Source organism: Onthophagus taurus, chromosome 11 (assembly GCF_036711975.1).
Source record: "Onthophagus taurus isolate NC chromosome 11, IU_Otau_3.0, whole genome shotgun sequence".
NCBI classification, from domain to species: Eukaryota; Metazoa; Arthropoda; class Insecta; order Coleoptera; family Scarabaeidae; genus Onthophagus; species Onthophagus taurus.
The window spans coordinates 22,074,122-22,101,756 of NC_091976.1; the positions used below are offsets into that span (position 1 = coordinate 22,074,122).

General features: G+C 36.1%; 1 protein-coding gene across 2 annotated transcripts in view; it reads left to right on the forward strand.

Annotated features, from left to right (window-relative positions):
• Positions 1-3,020: 3,020 nt before the first annotated feature.
• The window catches only part of LOC111418118 (chondroadherin), an 83,357-nt gene continuing 58,742 nt past the window's right edge, over positions 3,021-27,635 (forward strand). For both annotated transcript variants that reach the window (XM_023050576.2, XM_023050575.2), the window contains exon 1: positions 3,021-3,164. The gene's annotated coding sequence lies outside the window, so the exon portion shown is untranslated. The remainder of the gene's footprint in view (positions 3,165-27,635) is intronic.

The window sequence follows — 27,635 nt, forward strand, 5'->3', positions numbered from 1 at the left end:
CTCCACAAAAATTTTCAAATCATTAGCATAAGCAAGCACTGGACAGGTAAGCGAGTCTAATAAATCGTTTATATATAGAACAAATAGCAGCGGTCCCAGATTGGATCCTTGAGGAACTCCAGATGTAGGCGAGTAGCCGTCGGAATAAAATCCATTGTAAAAAACACGACATACTCTATCAGCAAGGTACGATTTTATCAAATTTAATGAATTAGAAGACATACCAAAATAGCTCAATTTCTGTAGCAACATACTGTGATCAATGCGATCAAAGGCCTTCTCAAAATCGGTATAAACTACGTCGACTTGTCCACCAACATCCATTACCTCTGCGACGTACTGGGTAAGACAACATAAATTAGTTATTGTCGAGCGTTTAGGCACAAAACCATGTTGGTGAGGCGATACATATGATTGTGTGTGACGATAAATTGTATTAAAAATTATCTGCTCATATACCTTTGCAAAATTCGATAGAATAGCAATTGGTCTATAGTTGGTTACCAAGGACTTATCACCTTTCTTAAATACGGGCGTGATTCTAGCTGACTTCCATCTCTGAGGGAAAATCGAAGCAGTTATAGAGCGATTAATAATCAACGGTTTAGCCAACGCAAATCGTACATCACGTACCAGAAAACTAGGTATTTGGTCTTCACCCGCTGTGAGTTTGGAGCTAAAACCCCTCATTACAGCAATTATCTCCTCCTCGGTTACCTGATGGATATTAAACATTGGCAACGTGGGAATTGCGTCAGTAAACCTTGCTTTAGTCGAACGAAATTCCAGAAATCACTAGGATCGTGCTTTAAATTATCAGAGGCATGTTGCCAAAAGGAATTGTAAGCAGCGTCGATTTGTTCTTTTACTAGTGATCTCATTCTAATGAAGTGATCGAGATAGAACGTTTGTTTGGTAGTTCTGTACTTGTGTCTATAGTACTCTTTAGTTTTAAGGTTTTTAATTATTTCCTTAGAGAACCACTGAGGATAATTGTTTTGCTTCTGTTGAGTGCAAGGCACCGATTTAGTCGTTTACATCTTCTAAAAATGACCAATCCATGAGAGCAATGTCATCATATAAAGTCGGAAAATTCGCTCTTCGAAAGTTAAATCGAGAGACAACAGCGTTTGGAAAAACAGTCGGAAATTTTGTAATTTCAATTGATAGAGCAGTCGACAACGCCGTTTGCAACAATTGCAAATGACCTAAACTGATCGACAAATGATTTACCAGGCGTATATAAAACTTGAGTATTAAAAGTTGTACGTATTGGTGTAATGTACATATTTGTTTATTTATTCTCAATCGGTTTTGAATCGTCATTTGGATGAACTAAAACTATACACAAATACATATTAGATAAATACATATTTGTATGATTGATTTTATAATACATACAATTTTATTTCTCCAGATGATGATTATATAAATGCATTACACCAGTAATTGCAAATTTTAATTCTCAATTACATATCACGGTGTCAATAAACTAGTCAAAAATGGTGTATTAGGGACTTACAAAACAGATCAATAGATCTAAACATAATACATTGCAAAATATAGGTTTATCTGGGTCGGTATGCTTTTTGTAATAGGTGCTCTGTTAGAGGACAATTTTGAAGTTTTCTGATTAGAACAATTTTTATTATATGTAGGTATACATAGTAAAGTAATTTCAAGGTTTTTGAAAATATTGAGAAAGGCTGTGGTTCTGATTACTACCATATATGTACATAGTCCAATGGAGAACGTATAGATGAACGTGTGTGCAGTAGAAATGTAACTGGGTGAGTAAAGCTACCAATATCCACAATTAAAATATTGCAAAATGTAATTTAATATTTCATTTAACATACGTAAAAATTGTCTAAATTGGTTGATTTAACTCAAATTTAATCGATGGTTTTAAAAAAGGCATAAGTACACAAACCTAATTTTAGGAACTCTTGTCTGAAGATAGAATTTTCGTCTTATAAAATTTCTTTCACCAGTTATGGAAATCAATTGAAAAATTTTCCTCGTGAAGTATACTTGTAAAATTGCAGCTTGAACTAGCTTCACCAACATTTTTGCTTACTTTGTAGGTCTCTTCACGATCAATTCCTTTTAAGCGTCTCTTTATAACGCTAAAATTACGATCGCAATGTAACCTTACTGGGTAGTATTGGATAACTTTGTCAAATCGTCCTGAGGAAATCAGCATCGGATAACAGTATTATTCCGGTTTTGTCCTGAGCTAGCATCGGAAAATAAATAACCTTTTTGGATGTTTTTGGTACATTATTTGTAACACAACCACTGAGAAAAGTGTAAATTTCAATCCACAGAATTCACCTACAGCTACCAAAGGTAAAAAGCTTTCTGTACAGGAATGTGGAGTAGAGATTTTTAATAAAGTTACTTTAATTTCCTGGTATTTTGTACAAAAATAGATTGATATGTTCTTTTTAAAACTATTGATTCAATTACTTTCTTTCTTTTTTTATAGTGATGGCACTTTGACGTTTAATTGCACTTAACCCCCTTTGTTGACATATAACTTTGATAAGCGATAAGATTTCACCTCTGAAACAGGGCACGTTTCATGTACACGAAATGCCCATTTGAGTTTATTAAATATTTATAAGGGACGGAAGATACCTTTAATTCCCTAATATCAAAACGGACAAACTGATTAATTAATCAAATTAGATACTTGACTCTCTAAATCTACTTTTAAGAATTTAAGTACCCTCTAAGAATTGGGTCATAATAATTTTAGTAAGTTTTCGTTTCAAGTCTTATTTTCATTTATTACTAATTAATTAAATTCATAACTGTCTACCTGAGTAATAAGGAGTAATTACTTCTAATTTAATTTAATTAGTATTTAGTGACTTTCCATCTTTAGGAGATAAATCGAAGATACTTTGGTGGTTCCAGATCTATCTTTTGCGGTCCCTTCGCGCACCCTGCATCTACCAAACTTGGCGCAAAGTTTGGGTTTTCGGTCAGTGTTCGTCGGTCGTTCGCGCAGTGCGTTCCACCAGCGAACGCGAAGAGAACGAACAGTCGTACCAACTGTAATACGCGAACGCGATGCCTCCGGTTTCCAACATCGGACACAACTGACGCTGATTTACGCTCCCCGAAACCCCAAACATACGGTGAAACCGGATAATGTAAGTTTCGCGACTTCCTAATTAGTCGATGATGAAGATTTAAATGTGTGATTGTGAAAAGTGTGGATAGATGGAAAGGTTGATGATTATGTATTAATTTTTTTTGTTTTTTTTTTGGATATCAGTGAAAAGAAAAAAAAGGGATTGTTTTTCATTTATGTAGCAAAAAAGCCTTTTAAAGCTAGCTTTAATCTAATTTTTTTGATACAGCTTTTAAAATGCTTTAATCTGGTTTTGTTTAAAGGCGGTGTTTTTTTTTAATCTAAATTATTATACCGGTTAATAAATTTTATCAGCATATTTACATTTTAAACCTCTACCTAAATTTATTTTAATAATAAGCCAAATCTACAAATAACAAAGCAAAACCAAACCAAATTAAATAACAATAATTTCGGAATCAATCAATTTCGGTTATGCATAATACAATTTCAATACGGCAAAAGCTAGATCGTGTACGGGGTAACGATTAAAAGCGTTGGAAAATATTCGTTCGCAACATTTTGACCGGGTTGAGGTTTTAACCATTTTCCATAAAAACAATGTTTTGAAATTGTTCAATATTTTCTTTATACGTATATATATTCTATATAAATTAAACTAAAATATTATGAATTAGAAAATGGTGGAGGAGCCGGAAAATTATAAAAAATGTTCCATAAATTTCAATTAAAATAAAATCACGTGAAAGAGCTGGTAAATTTATAATCCCTTAAAAGGTAAATCTGTACGTATAATTGCAACAATATTTTGAAATTGTTCAATATTCTTTTTGTGCGTACATCACCATGAAAAATTGAATTAAAAAATATCCACCCTGACGGTTCGGGCATTAGCATATTTCCTGGACGGCCTCTAATTGCTTGCGTTTTAATAAATTTTAGGAATTAGCGGCGCGACAGTCCGGTTTTTGTTTATTTTCGTTTCAACGTCGACTCGGTTTCCGCAAACGGGTACGGCACCCCCCGTTGGTGTTGGTTTTATGAACCAATTTTGCTTGCTTTGTTCGAACTCACCGGGGCACGCTGCGAAACCCATTTTGTACTAAGAATGTTAACGCCCTTGCCCTTTGTAGCCCCTAACTGATGTCGCTATTTAGTATTTTGCGTGTTTTGTATCCCCCGGACTCCCTGAATATTTTATGACGGATTATTCTCTTTATTCCCCTTGCGTTTTCTTTTTAGTAAGGCGATAAAACGAGGTTAATTCAATTCGCTTTTTATCATAGAAATATAAGTAAACGTAAAGTTCGTAAGACTTCATTTCACGTTTAAGTTAACGCGCCAAAATGAATTTTGATTGAAAAAAAAATTTTAAAACTTTTTATTCTGTCACCGTTAAGGGAGGTTTGGAAAGTGCGGTTAATTAAGGGACGCTCAAATACGCGTAATTGAATGTTTGCCGCTGAACTTGCGGGGCACTATTTAGCGGGGGAGCTGTAACGTATTTTAAAAGTTCACGAACAAAGTTTCCGCGGACTCTGCCTTTTTCATTAATATTTATTATGGTCTGGGCCAACTTACGCTTACTCGGGCCTCGAATGAATTTTAAATTTTACGAGCGCGATAATTCCTCGCCTAATACGGTCCCTGTGATTAAGTTGGTAACGCGCGCTTATTAATATTTAGGGAATTATGTGGCCGTTGGGAAAAATTTATCTTGACCTTTTCTCTTAATGCTTCCCCATCAAACATAAGTACATCATTATTTAATTTCAAAATGTTTTTAGGTCACACGTTTCATTTATTAACCGGTTCAAGTTATTCAACAGAATAAAATTTTAAAATTTGCTTTTACTCTATGATGTATGTACTTACCCTACATGTCAGTGTTAACCCAACCAACAGAATCCCAACACCTTATTATATACTTGTTTACAAACTAGTATTCCCTCGAGAAACACTAAAGCCTGTTAGATTCGTTATTTTCAATCACGGTAGAAAACCACAACGTGGTTACTCTCCCGCCTCCCTAATCGGATTTCCTTTGCCTAATTAAGTGAGGTGGACGTATAACAAGCGAAAACTTGTGTAACGAAGTAAAAACTTTGTAGCACCTAGTGAACAAAAACGTCATTATGGCGTTTCTAGTGGTAGCGTCGCGACACCGCGCCGCCACCATCACCGCGTTCTCGCAGCTTTCGTGACTTTAATTGGTGGCAAAAAGCTCGCATTATACGTTCGCATTAGGGGCGAGCAGTTTTAATGTCGCCGGCGCGAACTCCTGCGACTCGGACAGAGAGTTACGGTCGCTATCAGTGTGGGGCTTTTTGTAACCTGCCCTTTACGCCCCATTCACCCGTGCCCCTGGTACGTTGGGTTTGTGAAAACTGAAATGTCTGGTTAATTAAAGTGTCCGTAAATGAGAGAAATTGTACAATGGTATTTTAGAGGAATTTTTATGAAATGAAGAAAATTGGTGGATGAGGAAAAATTTATATTTTTCTTCCTTATTGTATTCTATAAAACATCCCTGTACATGTTTTATTATTACATATCTTTATTTCATAAGAGCTCACAATAAACCTAAATTTCTAAAATTAGATTCCAACTAGAAACTAATTATGGCAATTTAGAAAAGTTAAGTAAAGTGAAGAACAAAATCATTTTTTTGGTAAGCGAACTCAACAAAGAAACTTTAACAAACCTCATAAATGTTATTAATATACTTACATAAAGTAATGAATAGTTAGAACCGCAACAATGGAAGTTCTGCTTGACTTGCTACTTTAAATTTGCGCAAGATTGTGCTCAAAACTTGCCTCTCTCTGTATGATATTGTAATCACGGATGCTTTAACAAAAAGAGTGAATAATTCGAATCAATCTTTTTGAATATTTAAGCATTTCTCTAGTCAATATAAATTGTATTGACCCGATAATAGCTATAAGATAACATTAAATATAATTGGGGAGATAAAACGAGCTTTTCTAATCTGGGTCCCGCGTTATTCCAGCGCTTAACCATCTTAACAATTACCATATCTGAGTTCGAATGGAACACTTTACACGACATTACCCTTTAAAGTACATCTTAACATAATGAATTTATGCGGCGCTTGGTTTATGCTATTGACAATCATTTTCAATATGAAATACCAATTGGGTTTATGGGATTAACCCTGATTTTGAGCTTAAAATTGAAAAATCACAATTATCTTATTCGGGACGAATCTCAAGATACATAACAATCAAGAATCAAAGAAGCAATCTTTTTAAATGCTGTGTCTTTACTGACTTGGTGAATTTGAACCATGATTTAATGTGGTGAATATATGGTACCAGCAATTTTATCTCTATTTAAGAACATACATTAAATACAATTAAAGTAAAAGTCAGGAACAAGTTCAGCAATGTTGGTTATGCGTAGGGTGAAGATTATACTATCTGGGTTTTAGCCATATAAGAAGGTCCTTCTAATACACTGTGGGAGTTTTTGAAATAGTGTTTTGAGCTAATAAAAGTACATTCATTACATAGTGTAGTAATCATAATACTAGGCACATATTTTACCATTGCTTCATTTAAACCAAAGCAGTTATACGATTTATTTTCATGTTATCGACTTTCATATTTGGGTTCGAACCTTTTACCAGGGAGGTTGTAAAAACTGTGGCATATATCAGAAGTATGACCAATCAATAATACAGGAATAAGCGCACTTAAACAATTATGTGAACAGTCATAGTACATAGAAAAATTGGGCAAGGTTGTCGCACCAACCTTTCTAGTGACTAAAGGCCTTAGACAGGACTGCTTCTTGTCTCCAACACTTTTTAAGAATTTTCTGAATGAGGCACTGAAAAGAGCTATTACAGTAGTCAACACCCATTTTGCATTTGGGATGTGATATATCATTTTATATGTATTTTGGTATGTAGAATCCGAGTATACCTTTCAAAATCTTCTTATGGTGTTGTATGAGCCTAAAGACCATTTCTCAGACTGTTACTTCTGCCTCACAAATATTACAGGGCATTCTAGCAAAACTCGACATAAAATCCTGGCTGCAACGTGCAAACCACGGGAACTGACCCAACGTCAAGTGAATCAGAAGGTGCTCAACATGTAGAAGAGTACTGCCCACAATATGCTAACATTTCGCTCCAGCTCTTTAATCAAAAGGAATTGAACGATTTGGTTGGCAATCTAAAACTGTGACAATGGAACTTTGTAGCTCCTTGGGCAAAAATTTCCTGTTTTAGATCAAGAGCAGAATTCAATGTGCGTTTATCGAGATGTTAATGGTCTGATGATGCAACATAACCCAAAGGAGTGGCTCCAGTAAAACGAGCTTGAAAGCAGTACTACTGCATAATGGCAATACATTCCCATCGATGCCTTTTTAAAAATACCTGCTTATTGTGCCTATGGGACATCCGTGAGACTAAGAACCACAATCTACTCTAATCATAGTTTATAAGACAACCATATATTTCTGGGTAAGAAAATGTGACAAGCACTCTATTGGTTAACCTCGACAAAATCATTTTGTCACTTCATATCAAGATGAGCCCTATGAAGAACTTTGTAAAAGCTTGGATATAGGACGACTGATTAATTTCATTAACAAAAAAGCTGTAAAGGTTTCATCTTTTGCTTTGGTCAGATGAAAATTGATTTCTGTTATGGTTGACTGAGAGGTTGAACATTTCGCCTACGAATAAAATCGCAAAATAGAAGAAGAAAACGAAGTTGACCTAGTACCAACTTAACACTCCTTAATCTGCCTCCACCAACATTCTAGTTTATGTTTGCCTGGAATACTAAAAAAAGTTAAAAAAGAAGTATTTAGAAGCCGCTCGCAATCAGGATATCACAATAAACTTAAAAACGAATGCTTTGTAAATGAAAATTGCATTATTCATTTACGAAAATTGAAATTTCCAGGAATTCAGAAATTTATGATAGTAAATTTATTAGTTATTGTCTTATTTTCATGAAATATATTCTTCCTTTTGTTCCTCTAAAGAATAAATTTTCAATAATCCCAAGATAAGAAACACGGGTTTGACAAAACCAACCCCGAAAAGGTTTGTCTGTTTGTATCTTTTCCGTCCCTTTTTAACCCGCGTCTTCTTTGATTTATGTAATCTATCTACAACGGGGGAGGTAAAACGACGAAGTATACAAATTTATTCACTCACAATTGACATGACCCTAAAACCGTAACACAAGCGTACAAACTCCAAACGTAGAGGCACTCCCTTGATCACATAATTGCGGACAAACTTCTGTCTTATTCAAGCACCCTTCATCGTTGTTAAAGGAACATCCGCGAGGGCTTGCTGCGTGGCCCACAATTCCCGCGGTAATAAAACATTTAAAATCTAAGGAGTATAGTTGGGTGGGCGCGGGATATTCTTGTTTAAAATGTCAACAACAACCGAGGCCTTTTATCCTGTTTATTATTTAAAGTCGTCGGAATAATTTACGGAAGCTGAGCGCGGCTTGGTAGAGAGAAATGAATTAATCAAGCGAAGGATGACGACCGCGCCACGTAAGAGAACACGGTATCTCGCAGTTTAATAAACGTAAGCCCTTCTTTAGAAACGGCCTCGGGCCGCTACTTCTACTGTTTCTTGAGTTATTGTACTATTGGGGTTAATAAGCAAAGAGGACGTAAAATAACTTAGGATAAAAGGTCCTTAAGGAAAATCTCGTTGCAAAGAAAAATCATAATCAGATATTTTGTCTGGATTCTTTATAATCAGATTTTAGTTATCGAATCTAGGTCGTTTCAAATAGTCTAATCGATCATCTATACATTTTAATTTTAAAAGGGTTCTATTGTTAGAAAATCGATCCATCTCTTTAAAAATGTCGTAGTGCATTTTCTGATATACATCAATCAGAGGATTTATTTCATCGATATTTACATTCCATTGTATTTTCATATGTATTTTCTGTTCAAAATTGTTTAATATGTTTCGCGATTCTTTCATATAATTTTTTAACAACAATATTATTCAAAATTTGATGCTTTAAGTTATGAGTCATGTTACGTCACGTAAAAATAACTCAAATCAAGATAAATCAATATTATTAATAATAAAGTCAGTCGATACTAATAAAGTTAGCCAATTATATTTACACTGCTTGCTTTACATGTTTTTGTAGTTTGTGTATCTTTAGGAAGAATTCTATCTCCGATGCCTGGTCATAAAATGTAGCAAAGTTTGATACGGCTCTTTTAAACAAACGTGTTTACCGATAGCAAAGTAGTTGTTTGCAGAACTTCGAATGGTGCTGCATCCTGAACGAATTTGATGCGGTAAAAATATTCTAACATGTTCTTTATATTTTCAGGTGTTTATGAACTATCATTTCTTTGTTCTAAACGAATTTTATTATCTTTCGATAAGCGAAAACGTAATTTCATAGAAAAGTGGTAGGTAGCATTTTGGTAAATTAATATCATTGAAGCTTCGAGTTGCATAATTATGGTAATTTCTTTGCATACATATTCAACAAATTATAAATAAACGGACAAGTGACAACTTGAAAATCAATAAATTTGTATTTGCAGTTGTTTGCGAATGTAGTTTACCGAGTGAACTAGATTTGGTTAATTTCACACACATTTATTTTCCCTAAGTCCCTAACATAAAAGGGAATGGGTTATGTGAGAGTAGAGACAACCAGGATAAGCAGTCAAAATTATTCAGGCTAAATTATTTTCAGTGATGAAAATTATTTTAGACTGTAAACAGTAAATCAGGTGTAATAAAGAGTAAACAGTATAATTTCAATATTTTGATGATTTTTGGTTATAGCTTACATTACATTACATAGATTACACCGCGACCCTAAAGGTCTATTGTACCCCGATAGATAACATTATCAATACTGCTACGATCAAGACTCAAAATATTTCCTGGTTTGACAGTGGCAATGTTACTAAACAACTTAGCGTGTCTCATTCAAGGAAAATTGGTCCACAATAGGAGAAGTCTCTCTTCAGCCTACAGTCCAATCCTATGTTTAGCCATCACAAAAATGATATACCAGCTGCTGGCTCTGGCCCCACAAACGCTTTAGGGCTGCCCTCTCGTGCTAACTCATCTGCCGCTTCATTACCAGCAAATCCAGAGTGACCTGCGATTCAGATCCGAGAATTTCTGTTATCACAACTCAGTATGTTCTTTTACAGTAATTAATTAGAGCCGATACCGACGATACCGTTTTCACGGTATTTAGTCTAAGAAAAATCGTACTGCCATGTTCTTCACCCCTCTCTCAAGAAGGATTTTAGCACCCATTTCAATAGCAAATACTTCCGCTTCTAATACAGTACAGTACATACCCAAGCTATAAGCTTGCTTAATCCGAAGTGTCTCATAGTATACTCCTGCCCCGACCACTTCCGGCGTTTTTGATCCATCTGTGAACAAGCAAATATCTGCCTATAATGTCTTCAGCAGCCCATTTTGCAGTTTTGAGCATATTGCATAAATCTGTAAATGGTAGTTCTAGCCACTTTTTCTATATGGTTATAGCTTCCTTTAGCTGAGTTACTTTCTAATCAGAGAAGTGTAAGAAAATATTTTTTTTTCTAAAGTAACAACAAACTTGAATTAATTTTCAATGTAGTATAAAGATACTTGAAGTTAAGAAAAGCTTTCAACGAAAAGGGTACTATCGCGTATAGTACAAATTGGACTAATTCGTGATCGTAAGTTCGGCAGTTACAAGAAAGTTGCGGTCGAGCGGACCGAGGTCTGCGTAATTAAAGTTTAATTTTATGCCGAAATAGTTCGGTGTGGGCGCGAACTGGAAAGAAAATTATGCAGATTTAATATGGGACGAAGGGTCCGGGAAAATTTTCGAGCACCTAAACTTACCTGAGCGGATTACCGATATTGCCCAACTTATTATTACTACTCGGGTCAAAGTTCGGTTAGGGTTCTTTTTTTTTTGATGCGAACGGTTCCGTCCCTAGGGTGAACTAAGTACTAACCGGAAATTTGCGGGCGTTAAGTAATCGATACCCTGTTGCATATACTCTGAAGGTGCATGTAAACTTGTCGGTAATTTGCAACCGCGATAAATATTTTATGACGTCTTAAAAAGTTAACGTAGCAAAGTTTTGAGTAATTGCGGTGAGAAGCGGGATGACGCCTGAAGGAATAGAATTACAACCCACACCCTTGACTTACATACTCACCTTATTATAAATTTAAATCAAAATTCTATTCCTATCATGTAAACCTCACATCAAGTTATGTTTTAATATCGTTACAACCTCAAAAATTACCCAAGAAAAACACTTAAGTTATTCATGACGACCTCGAAAGTTTCGAGTATACGTTATATGGATCGTATTTTTTTTGTCTAACACGTAGCGGGTACCGTAATAGATATGTAAATTCCTGATCGATCCGTGGAAAACTTGTTAGCGCAGGTGGTGAAGAAATGACACGTAGCAAAGCAGAAACTCGGTCAGATCCAGGAAAAATGGCCCACATTGTTTGATTTTAATTGAAATTGGAATTCGATATCAGAACGATTTGAAAGGTCCGTTGGTTACCTGAAATATAATTTCCATTCTCTCATCACCGCCGTGGTGAGTTGTCGACAGCACATCCAACCCCTTATTGTTCCGGGCGGATGCCTGAATTTTGCAGGTAATTATACCGCATCCATTTGGACGCCGAGAGGAAAGATTAATAGAACCGTCTTTTGTTTCCGGCTCCTTGGAGCAAGGGCCGCGTACAATTCTCATAAATTACCAAAATTAATCAAGTGCTATAGAAGGTACACCTTAAAAACAGTTTGTTACTTATATCAACACACACAAGTATACGCTGCCAAAGAAAAAATAAAAAGATGAAAAATATGACATTTCCCTCATCCGGGATAAGAATAAATAAAGATAGAGAAACGTTTTGAAGGGATGTCTACGCACGACAAATATGCTGAAGAGAGGATTTTAGTATAAAGGGTCGAATCCGCAAAAAATCTGTCAAAATTGAAAGGGGGTCTCAAGTTTCTTTGAAAATTGACAGAACGAGGTCGTATGAAATGTATTCATCGAATGATTTATTATTATAAACGCGAATTCATCCATAAATAAATAATAACAAAAAATTATAAAAAGGCATATTTTTAAGTAATTTTGCAATGTTTCAAATATTTTCGCAGTTTTAGTCAATATTCGACACCAACTGTGATAATCAATACATCTGCTAGGGTTAAATCAATAAAAACATTTGTGAAACCTAACAATTTTTTCGTAATTTTTTCAGATCGTGATTAGTCATCAACGTAGTAGTATTAAATGTAGCTAAAAGATCGTTTAATCTAATCAGTGCTATGCATCTGTACGGACAGTAGGTAATTAAACAAATATCCCTGAAACTCAAAGACAAACATCCATTACACAAATCCCGTAGTGTGTATACTCCGATGTCTTTCAATATTCAGCCAACCATTATCCGTCAGTGTGGCTAACACTATGTAAACCATATGGATACATGAGTTTTGTATTCGTTATGGTTTGTTCTTGATAGAAAGCTAAATGCTGATTGATAATCAAATCTTTTATATCCCACATAGTATATGTTTAAGTATAGGGAGTAAAATCAATGAAATCGTTTAAGTCAAGCGATCAATTCAAGTCGAGCATGTTGAGCTGTGTTTATGCGTGCAAAACCTGTTAATACTCTAGGAGTCTCGCCGTAAATAACAGCCTTAGAAGCTATTAAAGAAGATTTTGGAATTGTCCAATTAATGATAACTTCTATTAAATAAAATATTAAATCAATGGGCTAAATTAAATTAAATTCTGTTACTTCTCACTGTATTACTCAAAAAAAGGTGATAAAAATGTAATGTGATAAAGGTTAAAAAATTACGTTAATTCAGCGAGAGGTAAAGCATTGGTCTGTATTCCCAAATTTATCATTTATTTTGTACCACTGTTACACATGAGGATTTTTATGCCATTACATTACATTACATAAATTATATATAGGGTAGGCGGAGCAGCCAACCTTGCACCACGACCTCAAAGATCTATTGTACACTGATAGATACCATAAAGTGCGACCCCCTCTTTAGCCCACAGTCAAATTCTATGTTTGGCCCCCAAACGCTTTAGCACTACCCTCTCGTGCCAGCTCATCTGCCGCGTCATTGCCAGCAACCCCAGAATGATCTGTGAATGACAAGTGGAGGTGTGCCTTTAATCGGCAGTGCCTATGGTAAAGACACCCATTAGAACCTTAATGCTGCTACGAACAAGTTCCAAAATATTCCCGGGTTTGATAGAGGTAATGTTAATAAACAACTTAGCGCGTCTCATTCAAGGAAAACTGGTCCACAGTAGACTTAGTCTCTCTTCATCTCACAGTCCAATTCTATGTTTGGCCATCGCAAATGATATACCAACTGCTGGTTCTGGCCCCACCAACGCTTTAGCGTTGCCCTTTCGTGCTAGCTTATCTGCCGCTTCATTGCAAGCAACCCCAGAGTGACTGTTTGAGAAAAATCGTACTGTCATGTTCTTCACCCCTCTTTCAAGAAACATTTTCATGTCATGTTCCGCAGCCCATTGGTAGGATATGTCGGAGCAGTTTTGAGCTCCTCTATATGTTTTCTCTATATGCAAATGCAAAGGAGATAGGCTAACTTACTTGCTATACTTACTTGACTTATTATGAATATGCATTTTAAACGGACACTACTCTCGAAAGCCAAATAGTTCATCTATGTGTGAGGCCCTGGTGTATATAATTATTTATGCAAAGATCCCATATTATTCGAACAGGAGTAAAGACATCTCTTTCTCGAACTGTATATCGTATATCTGTGGACATATGTTTATCTTTTCTCACTAATACTGATGCTTACGTTTCGGACATTTTCGAGAACTAACAGTATTAGTCGGTTACGGCTCGTTGACTTAGAAGTCGACCAGCAATAAATTCTACGTACAATACAGAGTGATTCTCAACCAATACGCATAAACTTGAGGATTTATTGCTCATGACAAATAATGACTAATAGATAAAAAAAATTGTAGTAAAAGTTTTTTAGTTTCCTAGATATCCGATATAATTGGCGACATCTAGATAATGTGTTTCCTGAAAGATGAATAGGTCGAGATGGTCCAATGGCCTGGCCACTGTGATCGCTAGGCCTCAATCATCTTGATTTTTAGTTTTCGGGTCACTTAAAAAGCATAGTGTACGTCACGGAAGTTAATAGTGAGCTAATATTGCAAAATCAGATACATGCTGCTGTCCAGACAATTCGAAAACATCCTGGTTTAGGCCACGCTAGTGGGAGATCATGAGTTCTGGGAGCCCAATTGATAGAAAATATGGGAAATAACTTCGAACACTTGCTGTGAGGTTATTTTAAAATTCTTGATTTGAAACTAAATATCACGGATATCTATGAAACAGAAAATCTTTTACTACAAATTTCTTCGCCTATTAGCCATTATTCGTTGTGAAGAGTAAATCCCCAAGTTTATGCGTATAGGTTCAGACTATCTACTGGATTGGTTAAAAAGTTGAATTTATCTATGAGATAAATTTATCAAGAGGTGGTAAAAGTGGGCCCATTTTTATGATTATCATATTTATGTTGAAATCTGGATGAAGACCGTATTCTGGCCGCTTTTTTAGAAAGTGATGACGAGCTTACCTGCGAGGAGCGATAATGAAATAGAAGATCACGAAAGTGAAGATAACACAGAAGAAGCTTCTATAGATGAGGAGACAGTAAAAGAGCGGATGTCAAACGAAAATATAATCATAGGCGATCAAAGTATTGTTGAATAACCAGCTTTTTATCGGCTTCTTTCTTCATCTTCTTCCTCATTCAGCCGATACAACATGACGATACGCTTGGATACGTCATGTCTAAAACATTTGATCTCTTTCCATAAATGCGAGTTCCTTTGAAAAGAGTTTTGACGCCATGCAGTCTTCAAAATACTTATTCCCAATCTAGTTTTCATATTTGTGTCACCTAGGTATACGTAACAAGTTCTCCATGCTAATTCTCTTAATGATTTCGGGCAGTAAACGACCGACGGCTTCTTTATATCTTTAAGTTTTAGTTCTGCCTACCCATGGCAACTCTTTTGATCTAGCGAGGTACTAACAACATTGTACTTGGTCACATTACGTCTTAATTACTGTTAGTAATCAACGCAGAACCGTTGAATGATGATCAAGAAAAATAATGTAAAAGTAATCAACAACAAAATATTAATTTAGCTAATGTAACCTACATCAAATTTAATATCTTTGTCAACACACATGATTTACGATTGTGTGTAGCAAAACGTTTTATCGATCTCTTACTTCCAATCCCTGTTATATTCCTGGTAGAATGACCCCTTTGCTTTATTTAAACGGCTTATCGTCGAGTTTATCGGCAATTTGAAAGTTCCCCTTAGTGTTTATTAAACAACGTAAATCGCTGCTAATTGGTCGAGAGTCGTTTTGACAGTGCGCTTCGTCACTATCCGTTCCAGTTGTAATTAGTCGCGTCATCTGTCGTCGCTCCTTTCGCTACAATTACTTAACTACCATAATAGATCTCAGTCAGAGTCAGTCAGAGTCGGGACGATATTTTAAATTGCACCTTTCCGGAAAATTGAATTTCGCGTAATTGCCTCGCGTTCAATAATTAGAGAACGAGCGACGAAAAGACCTCATATTTTATTAAGTCGCCGTTCGTGACGGAAAAGGGGGTGCCAGGTACTGGGGCGCGGGTAGTCTCCAAAGAATCGAATTAAAAATGCAAATTTAGAACTGGGCTCGCTTCGATATACCGCGAGAACTATGAAAAAGACGAAACTGGCGGTGGCAGTGGCGTCGCGACGCGACTCGACTCGGTCGGCATCGGTGTACGGGAATGAGTAATTTTCAATTGAATTGCAAATTAGCTAAACATGTTACAGGGACGAGGCGAATCTGTTCGCGATGTTCTTTTATAAAGTAAATAAGTCTACCGAGAAGATTTTTCTGTGCGGCGACCGTTCCTTGTTGTTCCCTTTTATCCGATCCCATCTTTTTCCTTCGCGTTCAACGAAAAGAGGAGGTAAACAAAATGGGAAAATAAAGGATTAACCATCCGACGATGGCTGTCTTTATTACTGGGTGGAAATTACAATACAAATTACTTTCCTGGTTTTACTTCTCTTTTTGAATTAAAAGTAAATAACTTTTCGAAAAGTCGTTTTGAAAATTTTTGATGTGCTACTATTTTTAATTTATTTATGGTAAATATTGAAATGTTTCAATTTGTTCTTAAGGACATTATGCAAAGTGCATAAAACTTTGAACATGCAACAACGTAAAAATAAAGTACTCTAACGTATTCCGTTAGTATGCCCATCCACAAAGTTATATAGCCGCATCCACTGCCGCAATAAGTTACTAAACTCCGGTAGTTTTAGACTCCGACGTTGTCTCTTGTCCTTCGTGGTGAAACTTCCTTTGGGGAGTAAATTGAAAAATATTCACCCCATCCTCATATAATGATTCGTTTTACAAATTAAACAGAGCAAAAGGTTCAAAAAAGTCAAACGTTTTGTTTTTAAAGGTTTAATAACAGTCTGATGTTATCTACTACTAGCAATTACAAGGGCATGTATCGACTATGTATAGGAAAGTTTCCCCGTTCGAGACGGCAAACGGGTTAAGGTTAATGTGCATGCCCCGAATGCGGTGCATTCTACGCTTGACACATAATTATAGAACCATTAAAACTAGACTACCGTGTGTACGAAGGATCCCACATACTGTCTAACAAGCAGTCAGTTGCACTAATAATAAAACGGCATCAGTGGGAAATCCACATCGGTACTACGAAGCCAATTTCCCGCACGAATTTGCGCGTGTGTGTTGATATGCTAATATATGTGATGGCAGATTAGCACCGCGTGCACATATTTACGTGGAATAAAACGAGACTTTCATCTTATACAATTATACGATTACGATTCTTACGTTTTTTCCCTCCCTAATTATCGAACATTATTCCATGGTGTTAACGTTTTGTTATTACTGTTCCATGAATATTTTATTATAAAAACGTTTAAATATTCAACAGCAATATGAAGTTGTAAACGGAAATATTTTCCTATTATGTGAATTAAATATGTATAGGGATTGCAATTTGTTACGGTTATAAAATCAAAAGTTTGGTTTGATTTAATTTATATTTAATATTTAATTTAAAATGGTACAGGTGTCGAAATCAAATTTGTTTTATTTTTTAATAATAGAAAAACTTTCTAAAATCACGTATTCATGAGTTTTGAGTTTATAACAATATGGGTTTTAATGATGAATCTTATCAGTTGACATATGCATAAATGGAAACATACCCGTCGAAATTTTACACAAACCGGCATATAATGGCCGTAGCCGTAAACGCGGCGAGTGCAAATTTAGGAGCGCCGGAGGGTGAAAGCTGCCATAAATAACATAACCCGTCGCCTTATACTTACCCTAGTTTTGAACAGCAGCGTTTTCCTCAGGCAGCCATACAAAAGCCGGGTAACAACGGGTCTGCTGTCCCGCTATGGAATCGATTTTCCGCTAGTTTTATTTAAACGGAGTACACGGGATAAAAGTTCAAAGCTCGCTACTATATTATTGTTACCCTTACTTGCAAACGGAGACAGCCGAACTTTGTTTATTTAAAATTTTAATTTGTATTTTGAAACAAGCAATAAGTTTGGATTTTCCTAAGAAAATTTGCTTCGATTACATAAAACAGAAGGAAAATATGTATGTAAATATGAAAATATGCCATTCCATGTACTAGATTATTTATATAGAACAAAATAAATTTTAGCTCAAAAGGTACAAAATTACAGAAGGACCATATACCAGGAATTTCATACAGGCTGCCCATTATGTATGGAATATAGCATATATCTCGGTAAATATTGACTATAAAAAAACTTTTTACACAAAAGTTGTTTAATATTTTATTTTCCATAATAAAACAGCATTCAATTGTTTTTAATTCAGAAAACAAATGAGTAACGAATAACACTTGAATTTTTTTAAATGGCAATGTATTCTTTCGTTAATCTCATTTGATAGAGATTTCTCTTCTCTTTACGATGACGTGAAATTTTTGTACCATTACATCAGAAAATTTTTTAAAAAAATGTAGAAATTGTTTATTAAAAAAATTGAACGAACAACATTAATCTAGACATCCGAGATCGCCAACTACCTGTCTTAGGCCCACTTTTACCACCTCTTGATAAATTTAACCGATATATAAATTGGTGCTCTTAGAAAATGAGAGCACTTAAAACCGCTGTAACCATGGTAATTATCTATCGGTTAAATTTATCTAGAGGTGGTAAAAGTGGGCCTTATTATGGCAAATAAAATATTAAACAACTTTTGTATAAAATATTTTTTTATAAAGTGGATACATACCAAGATATATACTATATTCCATACATAATGGGCACCCCTGTATAACTCGCAATATATGAATGCAGTAACCATAGTTAGGAATCTACTGTGCCATTGCACTGTCCCACGGTAGTTTTGCAAAAGAAAAGTTTTGCTTGGAAAAAGGTGACGTCCTTATGACAATCCTGAGTTTCCGGTCGTCTTAAGAACCGCACGGCTAAATCCGAACATTTCTAGGTCTAGTGGTAGTTCTACTTTTCGTTCAATAAAAATACACCACAATCTAACCCTGAATAAGAATTAAAACTAGAACTAACACTAGACCTAGATCTAGCAACATTCGGATTTAGACGCACGCCTAAGACGGTTAAACCCGAATAATTCTAGTTTTAGGCCTTGTGTTAGTTCTAGGGATAGTGCTAGTGCAAAACTAGAACTAACACTAGACCTAGATCTAGAAACATTCGGATTTAGCCGCACATCTTTCAAGACGGCTAAACCCGAATGATTCTAGTTCTAGGTCTTATGTTAGTTTTAGTGACAGTGCTAGTGCAAAATTAGAACTAACACTAGACCTAGACTAGAAACATTCGGATTTAGTCGTGCATCTGAAGACTAAAACCCGAAACATTCTAGTTCTAGATCTAGTGTGAGTTCTAGTTTTAATTCAATAAAAATATGCAACAGAGTGATATCTTATGCTAATTAGCGCTACCTACCACTGTCACTAGAACTAACATTAGACCTAGAACTAGAAACATTCAAGTTTAGCCGTCTTAAGAGACGCACGGCTAAACGGAATGTTTCTAGGTCTAGTGTTAGTTTTAGTGCTAGTGTTAGTCTAGTTTTATTTGCTGTTTAGCACTCGAATATTGTATATTTTTATTGAGCTATAACGGACACTGCCTTTGCCGCATTAATCCGTTATATCGAGGTTTTACTGTACTACTATCAAATTATATATTGACATGTTGCATATTATGTGGGACAAAGTAAGTAGGTACGTCCTGGTTTCTATGGAAATATATTTTTGTATCTTGCAGCTTAAGTAAAATTCACTGTATATGATATTTGCACTAAAATTCTATTAGGATTTTACGATTTGACTAAAACCAGGAGCTACGTTTAAAAAATTTGCCTGATCCGCCGTGCTTTAAATCTATCATCGGTTAATGTAAAAGAAAGCTCGAATAATACATCGGAATCGATATGTGGTTAGTTCTTCCGAACAAACAGAACGAGCTACGTCGATAAAATAACTCCCAACAAAGGGCTGCGAAAACAGTAGCTTTGACCTGGTATAAAGGGACAAAGTAGAACAAATATGGTAAAAAAATAAAGACACAGGAAATGGAGGCAGCCTTGAAGAGATAATATTCCACAGAGAAGAATTAAAATGAACAGCAAAATGATAAGAATACTACAGTAGTAATGCTGCATAGATGTTGTGTTGGAAAAAAAAGCGCATCTACAAAAAATTAATAATATCTTGAGTTCCTAAGTATTGTTCAGTTTAAACAAACAGAAGCATCTTCTTTTAACTAGTTTCTGGAAGTAAGGAATATTGTTCGTATTGCTGTGAATACCATAAAAGATAGACATAAAAATGGTACTGATGTTACATAACATTTATGTTATTTATTATATTCCAAATATTTATGAGAATAATGATTTTTCGTGTATTGATGTTTATGATGTTAACCGAATTGGAATCTTCTCTGTGGTTAGATCCCATAATAATCAATTTTAATTGCGGTAGGTATATGCCAATTCGTCTAATTGGGTGTCATGGTTAGCTTGTCCTCATCACAATGGGGATCTCACCCGACTTCGGCAATGGAGGTTTTAGTGACGTTTGAATCTTCTCTCTCGATGCATCCTATAGTTATCAATTTTACACTTATGACACCGGATGCCAATTCGGCTAATTGGGAGTTTATGGTTTGGCTGTTTTCACCGCAAGCGGATTTCAACTTACTACGTCGCTCAAGGGAGCTTCTAGCAACTAGTATTGAGACTATATTTGCCAATGACTATCCCGGGTACATAAAAAGATTCGAAGGAATTTTATAAATAGTAGTACAAATTTTTTAACACAATTTTAAACATAATAAGCTCCATGTCAAAGACAGAGATAATTTTTTAAATATACAAGATTTTTACTTATTTTCTCAAGAATCCAATACTGCAGTATTCCTTGGAGTAATTTAGATAGGCAGTGTGAAAGAAAGTCGTCCTTCCCCTACAGGAAATTTGGACATTTTCATTTGGACAATTTGGACAATCTAAGACACAGCGTATTGGAAGACACTTGAATTATCTAGGATATTTCCGGTAACAAGGAGCTATTTGAGGACCTGCCCGAATTATTTAGAGAAGTGCCAGGTTGCTCCACTTAGTAGAGATGTTGTGTATTAATAAAATATGAACCTAACTTCAACTAAATCGGAAAGAACACAGTTCTCTAATTAATGCCCTAACCTATCTTAACTATCTTACCTAACTTCTCTTCATAAAAACCACAATTCTGTGACTTAAAGAGTTGGCGAAATTAATTTATGCAATGCGTTTAAGTCTAACGTTTTGAGACTTGTCCGCTGGGCAGCTTATAATTAATATTAAGAATTCGGGAGAAACAAATTGTGTTAAAGGAAGATTACACTAGAACTTGAAATAAAATCCATAAATAAGAGATATCTTAGGAATACCACTAACGCTAAAATAATTCTTAAAGAATCAGGATATTTTTTAACACAAAAAAGCTGTAAAAAGAAAGAATCGTTTGAAAAGAATTACGCCTGATATTTGAAAATTAAATATGTTGATTAGTTGTGGAGACTAAGATTACAACAGAGGATCTATGATTTTGCCTCGTGAATCCGAAGTCACTTGCGAACAGAGAGCTAATATGATAATAATTGAAGCAAAGGAAATCATAGACTCTTTATCATAATTCTAACTTTGTTAGAAAAAAAATATATATCATACCTTATTACATAATTACAAATTAGTCATAGATACACTAAATTGGTATATTAAAACGAAAAGAATGTGTGGTTACATGTAGAGAAAGTACCTTTCAGGAATATTTATGTTGCTCATACAACAGATTTTTGATAGTGGAGAATAGCTTCCCCCCACTAACGAACATAATTTACGTTTTTGATTGTACATTGTCTTATATAATAACCAACGTAATACCCTCTCGATTGTCTATCAATTCTAAAACTCCACCCATTCACATTTGACAGGTTATCATCAATCCTCACATTCAACCACAAATCGATCTACATCGTGAAATATAATTTTAATCGAAAATCTCTAAAAACGACTAAAGCGTTTATCTCGAAAACGTAATAGACCTAAAAATCGGAGTTGAAAATCCTTTTTGTTATCGCAAAATCTGACCGTAATAATACCTGGCGACGCCGTTACGATAATTAACATATATCATTCATGGATTACTACCAATATCGATTTTGAGACGCCTTCGGGCGCAATTCGAATTCAGCTAAACTGTTTATATTGGCATTTGGTAATTGGTACAATTGATTAATGGGCACAGTGCCTAACCGATTCGGTTAGACAAATTTATGCCACCACCCGAAAGTTTCCGCTACTTCGAGAGCCACGATTTGATTGATAATAGTAGTATCAATAACTCCCATGAGATAGATAGAGAGAATGGGTGAGAGAACCCGGAGTACAATTACTCGACGAGCCTTCAATCTTAACTAATTAGAATGCCAACTTCGCCTAACTAGGGAAACGCTGAACGTTCCCAATTAAATCGAGATCAGCGATTTGGGGAACGCGCCGAGTACGGTATCTGTCATCTGGGAGGCATTTGAATTTTAAATGCCACTCGATACAGACCACTTTCTGTTACAATTTCTCTCTCTTTTCATGCGAACGTTTATGTGACTGTTGTAGATTTAGAAACTTGGCACACACATAAAGCCTGAATAATACATCGAATTGTCTGTGGTAATGATACACCGAAGAGCGAGTTTATCTTTTAGAGTATCGAAAGAACATAATGTTGGGTTGTAACTTTATACTTAGATGAGAAAAGAAATGCGCTACAATGTAACTCTGATTCATTTTCACATTTAGTGTTGATAAAATCTTTTACCAACAATGTTCAAAGCGATAAAATCGTCGCGAGAATTTCTAAGAATAACCAGCCTCAGGTCTGGCTGTAATCGATCCAAAAGTTTCCCGTACAGTTGCTGGATAAGACCCAGCCCCTCCACGTATATTATTGTTAACGTGCGAACAGACGAATGTGCGCCTCGAAATTTAAATTAATCGACCGACCGACCTCCGGACGACAAATTAATACCAACCGACTCGAAACTCAGCCGGAAAAGAAAGCATAGCTGTAAATTCAGCTTAACGCCATTGTAAATTTTTACGCCTAACCTGGGACTTGGGACTGGGAGTGCAAGGACGCGTTACGGAGGACGTCCGAAAGTTTAACATTTATTTTACTATTGTCCACCGGGGCAGTTTATATGCCCCTTTCGTGCTCGGTGAACATTGTGCCACACGGAATTTATGATTTGCACGGCCCCCGCACGATTTTATTGATCCCGTGCATATTTCCTTGTTTATTTGATGGGTTTGCAGACGTATATAAACTTCCTCCCTGTTCGTTTCGTGTTACGACCGTCCGAATGCTCATGTTATACGTCAACGGACACTCGTACAACTATAATGGTCAATTTCAAATGGTCTACCATTTAACTACACGATAAGATTAACTATTTCGAACAATTTATAGGCTTTATAATAAATGGTCACGATCTGGCTCTAAAAATTTAATAAATTAATGAATGTTTGAAATTTTAAAAGACTGATCTTAACATAACCCAATTAAGGTACGACGACACGACGTCTTAAGACGTCCCAAGCGTCTGGTACTTAATCGCATCCAAATTCCGAACAATTTGATAAACTGCGACGCCGGTGTTGAACGTCAAGAACAACAACGCGGCTTGGTACGGCTTAATCGACAATGTATTTAATTAGGCGCGAGAAGGGGTTGAAGGCGACCGTTTTGCATCTTAATACGGCGTTTCATTAACCGTCTGTTCCGACTTACCGCAGTGTTCCGTTGAATTTTGGTCCCAAAGACAACGACTTCACCAGGAACGTGACAAATGCACGCAAAGACGTCGTCTCATACGAGGACCCTTTATCAAAACGTGCGTGACATTGCGACTTGTGAGTTGAGATGACTTCGTTTAATGAATGAATTGTAACGGGAGCTGTAATTATAATTATGGAGTCAAGCGAAAGAGAAATCGTAATCGATTGTTGTGTAGTAGGTATACAATTGCTTCAATAGTTTTTGTTCGGAGTTTCCGTTTATTGCAGTTTGCGCATGTAATATTCATGCCCTCGATTGTCCTGCAAATCGATTGCTCCGACAAAAAGCGACACATATTAGTTATTAATATGATGTACGTATGTTCATAATCTTTTTTTTTCTGCAATCAAAATCATATTAGCGGAATGAAACTTTTTTCTGTCAAAATTATAAAGTGATTTATTATTAGAATAATGACTTGAATCAACTAACGATTTGACGAGTATTAAATCTTTTCAAAGTATTTCCCCTTATGTTAAAGTACCTTAATTGGAGGAGGAAATTGCCATAGAGAAAAAGAAGAGACACTTCGAGTTCCAAGTTCAACGTGCGTGTTTGCCACAGGATGCCACGCCACCAAGCGACAGAACTAGGATGTCCTTTTGCTCGGTCGACGTTTTCTATCTCGATTGGAGCCCTTCCGGTGAAAAGGAAGAGACCGAAACATGCCAGCTTTCAAAGGACGTTCGATGACTTTGAAATTCGTTTTATACATATAAAGAAAAATGTACTTAAAGGCTTAACTTCCTACACGAACACGGAAGAAACGACTGAAAGGGCCGTCGCCGGAATTACTAAAAGCGAGATTGGCGGGCGATTCCTGCGGGAGTCCCAGTTTGGGGTTGTTGAATATTTCCTGTGCTTCGAATGTGGCAAGGACTCCACCACTCTCTCTCTACCTTTGAGAATTCTCAAACGGTAACGGTAGCACTCCAACACTCGTCGCTGGTTCGCTACAAGGAGTTCACAACATATCTCCCTGGCATGCACATTTTCATCCATTATTCAGCCTCGTCCTCACACACACCTCTACGGCTCTAATACTTCCGCTCAAATATTTAAGGACAACTTTCAGCGTTTATACGCTGAACTCTTCATGATGGACTCGAGTCTTTCTAGTTACATATTTAGATCAGTGACAAGGTTCATATATTTACCTTCCTTTTGAATTTACTACAACATAAATAACTTCACTTCGTCGATATTCTCATTTTAAAGTTTAAAAAAAGACGAGAAACTTAATGTTGGTTTTACTACCTTCCTTTCGCATTAGGTATGCATACGACGAAGCTATTGTGTTTCCAGGATATTGCGACGGTTTTCCTTCCACGACCCTCTTTTTATCAAATATATTTTACTTAGATAACGGTGCCGGCAACCCCCCATCACAAATGGTGAGTGTTAGTTATGACGATATAAAAAAACGTCGACCAATAATTTTAGCGACCATGAAAAAAAAGAAAGATAAAACCGTTTATTTTTGATCAGGCTTTATTGAAGTTTTTTTTATGTCACAAAAGGATGGACGGCTACGTAATTGATCGCTGTGACGAATGGCAAAAAGAGGTAGAGGTATGTGAGAATCTAATTTTTGTCGAGAATTGTACGAGATGAATTTACAATGGAGGTGCTGAATAATAAATTTCCCAATTACCGGTTGCGGTTCGGCGAACTTTTCATCAATTCTTATTGGATCTACGTCGTCCTTTTAACTCCTTTTTGCTTTTTTTCTGTTCTTCTTGGTTACGGATTTGATTCGTCGTTTCTACTAAACATGGTGAAAATCCAGAGAAACGCCGAGTTCTTTAGATTTATTATTCAATTTGAGTAAGAGCATATTGCTGGGATATAATTTCTTGTTGGAAGACAGACGTAGAAAAGGGGGGGATGTCTTAGGGTGGTTAGGTGGCTTAACGAGCCGACGTTGCCCGCGTTGAAGAAGTAACAAAATTCCATTACCGTTTCCTTATCTTGTCTCACCCCTTTCCAAAACTAAGTAGTTAATTAGTAGAATGAAAATCGCCTTCTCCCCCTTTCCGTAAAAGAACAAATCCTCTGTTAGCGGCTACCCCCCATAACGGGAACGCTTTTGTGTTTTCTTCTCTGGCAAACGAACGAGAATTATATAGAATTAAATACTCAAGATTTAATAACGGAAATGAAACCGAAGTTTCCACGACAATTTAAAATTTTCCGATACTTCATCATCCACTTATCTGCAAAGAAGTTCGCCTCTTGGCTACCCATTATGACTCTCTCCGTGACCTTTTAAGTATTTCAAAAAGTCGTCTCTATTCAGTCTATTGTTTGCTCACACAATACTAACGCAAAAGTTCATTCTGTATGTTCATTATTATTATTTGAAAATGGTTAACTCAGATTGGACGTTGTGTTATTTATAAGAAAAATTCGTGGTCTGGTTTAAGCAGTATTGTGAATTCCCGGAGCTTGGAACACAATAGGGTTTTCATATACATGCTAATTAGACCAGATTTAGATGCCTTGGCATTCAAAATTTGAAATGAAATGAAATTCCTTTTACCCCCCAAAATAATAATGTAAACAAAACAACCTTAATATTTTTCCTCAACTCCTATTTTTATTTATTGTAAAATCGATCTAACAATCATTTGTAATTTACCCCATCTCACAACACGACAGGTACAGATAATGCTTTCGTACTAAGTGATGTGAGTCAATAGCCCCGTAATCACTCTAAATCACACCATTAGTCAAGCTAATCAGTTGCATCCACTCGTAACGTCGTCAATTCAACATCATTCGACTCGTATCAAGCGCAAAATGACTTCAAAATAGATAATTTTTTGAACTGATCCTTCACAAATTGTGGTCACAAATTGTAGTGGTTCATTAAATATTAGCTCCGCCTAGGGTCGAATATGGAATTAGCCCCACGTCAATAACCGCCGATCGTTTATTAATTAATTTGCCTTGTGGTTAGCCGGCTTTTCAATTTTCGAAATGCACGCGGCCGACGTTCGAAACGTAATGAATGGCTGTTTACGCCCTATAGATTAATTGTCTATCAATCACCGGTGGTAGTTTGTCCACTCAGTCTTTAACCACAGTCCACAGCTGTTTTCCCTAAAGCATTATCACTAGTATTAACAAGTAACTGAACGTTTGTTGCATAAACGGTAACTATACTAAAACTTCATCACATCGAAACTATTGTATACAGTTGATATCGTTCTTAATTACCGACTGTAGTTTTGAACTGTCTGTATAAATGTCACCGTTGGGTCCATTAGATCACATTGAATTAATTCCTTTCTTGGATATAAACCACGTGCCAAAAAAATTACAACACCTCGAAAAATCAGAGTCACAGAGCCGAAATTTTTACAAGAAATTTGTATTTCTTTGAGTAGTAAATCATAAACTAACTAACTCTGCTATGAATGAGATGATAATAATATCTTGTGGAATCTCATCCCAGGCTTGCTGTAGATGACGACGAATTTCCTGCAAGGTGTTTGCCGCTTGTGGTAAACGTCTTATATAGCGATCCATCATATCTCACACATGCTCGATCGGGTTTAAATCCGGAGAGCGAGCAGGCCAGAGGAGAATTTCTACTCCTTCTTCGTGTAGGAAGTTCTGACATATGTGGGCGATATGAGGTCAGGCGTTATCTTGCTGGAACAAGATGTCAGTTCGTTCGTTTAGCCTGTGTATTACAACGGGTTGTAAAACGCCGTGAATGTATCGGTGTGCATTTAAACTGCCAGGGATAGAAACTAGAGGTGATTTATACCCCAACGATATGGCACCCCATATCATAATACTAGATGTTTGGTCAACGTGACCTCGAAGGGCAAAATCTAAACCGCGCCACCCGTCGATCATTTTGCCACAAACAGAACCGGGATTCCTCGCTAAACATTATG